Genomic DNA, 2,500 nt, shown 5'->3' on the forward strand with positions numbered 1-2,500 from the left:
AGGAGAAGGAGGAGGAGGAGGGGGAGGAGGAAGAGGAGGAGAGCCTTGGGTATGACCAGCCACAGAAGGAAGAGGACGAGTGGAGAGAGAGAGAGAGAGAGAGAGAGAGAGAGAGAGACCACCAGCAACTGTCCCGATCTCCTCCTCCTCCTCCTCCTCCTCACCCACCTGTAGCGGGGTCGGGGAGGATGAAGGTAAGGGAGGGAGAAGAGATAGTTACGTGGACCCCCTCTCTCCTCCTCCTCCTCCTCCTCCTCCTCCTCCTCCTCCTCCTCCTCCTCCTCCTCCTCCTCCTCCTCCTCCCTCCCTTCTCCTCGTTCACCTGGCTGCGTCGTCCTTCTTACCTGTGTCAACGTCTACAGCCTCCTCCTCCTCCTCCTCCTCCTCCTCCTCCTCCTCCTCCTCCTCCTCCTCCTCCTCCTAGTTCTGTTTATAGTTAATAGATAAACAAATTCCCTTTTAACAGAACATTAAAGTACCTTGTCTGTTCCTCCTCCTCCTCCTCCTCCTCCTCCTCCTCCTCCTCCTCCTCCTCGTCTGTGCTGGGGTGGAAGGGGACTTAAGGACGCATGAAGGAGGTGTAGAAAGGAGGAATAGAGGAAGAAGAGGAATACAGTGTGAAGGACGAAGAGGAGGAGGTGAGTGTGTTTGGTGAGGCCCTCGGGAAAACGTGGTGAGACCTGAGGCGAGAGGTGGAGGTATGCCAGGAATGCGGCTCCTCCTCCTCCTCCTCCTCCTCCTCCTCCTCCTCCTCCTCCTCCTCCTCCTCCTCCTCCGATTTTTTTTTTCTTTTTTCCCTCACAGTATCTTGTTCACAGCCTCCTGCCCCTACTGCTCTGTGTGTGTGTGTGTGTGTGTGTGTGTGTGTGTACGTAAGTTTAACCTTGCCAGACATCCTCCTCCTCCTCCTCCTCCTCCTCCTCCTCCTCCTCCTCCTCCTCCTTCTTCTTCTTCTTCTTCTTCTTCTTCTTCTTCTTCTTCTTCTTCTTCTTCTTCTTCTTCTTCTTCTTCTTCTTCTTCTTCTTCTTCTTCTTCTTCTTCTTCTTCTTCTTCTTCTTCTTCTTCTTCTTCTTCTTCTTCTTCTTCTTCTTCTTCTTCTTCTTCTTCTTCTTCTTCTTCTTCTTCTTCTTCTTCTTCTTCTTCTTCTTCTTCTTCTTCTTCTTACAGAGCCGACACACACACACACACACACACACACACACACGTGGAAGGCGGCCAAGGTTATATATATAATTAAAAGCAGAGTAGATGTAAATAAATTCTTGAGTTTTTTTCTTTATTGTTTTAATTATTGTTTATCACTTAAGGAAAAGTTCTAGAGAAAATAGGGTGATATATTGTGTGTGTGTAGTAGTGGTGGGAGTTGTTGTAGAAGTAATAGTAATTGTAGTGATAGTAGTAGTAGTAGTAGTTGTTGTTGTTGTTGTTGTTGTTGTTGTAGAAGTAATAATAGTTCTTGCAGTAGTAGTAGTAGTAGTAGCAGCAGCAGTAGTAAACACAACACTATGTAACTTTAACGTACATATTGACCTAATCACAGTAAAACATTATAAATATTTCCTTTTTAAACGCACACAACAAAAATAAAATAATAATAATAATAATAATAATAATAATAAACAAATAAATAAATAAGACAATGAACTGATATAAGCGATGTTAGCTAAGTATACACACATAAAACCAACAGCTGACGGAGGCGTTGTATGGGTGGTGAGGGGAACCGAGGGGGAGAGGGGAAGGGAATGCGGCCAAGGATGAATACAGTGACAGATTAAGATAGAGAAATAGTGCGATTGAGAGGAGAGTGAAGTTGAGGGTAGTAATAGTGCAATTTGTTATCATCTTGTGTTAATTCTCTCTTAACATACATTACGTTGTCTGAGTCCTGTCCTTGCTATTTATTTTTTTTATTCCTATTCTATTCTATCCTATCTTATCCTTTTTCTATCCTATCCTAACATATCCTATCAAATTCTGGCCTATGCTATCCTATCTTATCTCTAACCTAGTCTAACCTAACCTATCCTGTTAATGTTATTAGTACACCTTTTTGTATGTAATTAATGATGCAGCTGTGTGTGTGTGTGTGTGTGTGTGTGTGTGTGTGTGTGTGTGTGTGTGTGTGTGTGTGTGTGTGTGTGTGTGTGTGTGTGCGCTTATTACAATGGTAGGGAATCTGGCAAAGGACAGTTTGTATGGGATGAATGAATGGATGGCTGGATAGATGGGAGTGAAACGAAGAAGATAAATAAATATGAACGAAAATGGATAGAGAAATTAATTAATGTTTTGTGAATGACGGGAGAGAGAGAGAGAGAGAGAGAGAGAGAGAGAGAGAGAGAGAGAGAGAGAGAGAGAGAGAGAAGGGGAGGGGGTAAAAAAAAAAAAAGGACCCTATTTGAAATTTGCTGTAACTCTTCAGCCACGAACCGACCATGGCTAAAACTCTTAATCTGAAAAGCTGTTAATTTTAAACTTCATTCTCGCCTCTTCAAAT

The 2,500-nt window shown here is 43.4% G+C and overlaps 1 protein-coding gene across 11 annotated transcripts in view; it reads left to right on the forward strand.

Moving 5' to 3' along the window:
• The window catches only part of LOC135093246 (tyrosine-protein kinase CSK-like), an 80,370-nt gene that overhangs the window by 50,756 nt on the left and 27,114 nt on the right, over positions 1-2,500 (forward strand). The window contains exon 1 of one of the 11 annotated variants that reach the window (XM_063992296.1): positions 617-638. The exons of the other annotated variants lie outside the window; for them this stretch is intronic. The gene's annotated coding sequence lies outside the window, so the exon portion shown is untranslated. Of the gene's footprint in view, positions 1-616; positions 639-2,500 lie in introns of those variants that run through there. 11 annotated transcript variants of the gene reach the window in all.

The sequence above is a fragment of the Scylla paramamosain genome, chromosome 42, assembly GCF_035594125.1.
Source record: "Scylla paramamosain isolate STU-SP2022 chromosome 42, ASM3559412v1, whole genome shotgun sequence".
NCBI lineage: Eukaryota > Metazoa > Arthropoda > Malacostraca > Decapoda > Portunidae > Scylla > Scylla paramamosain.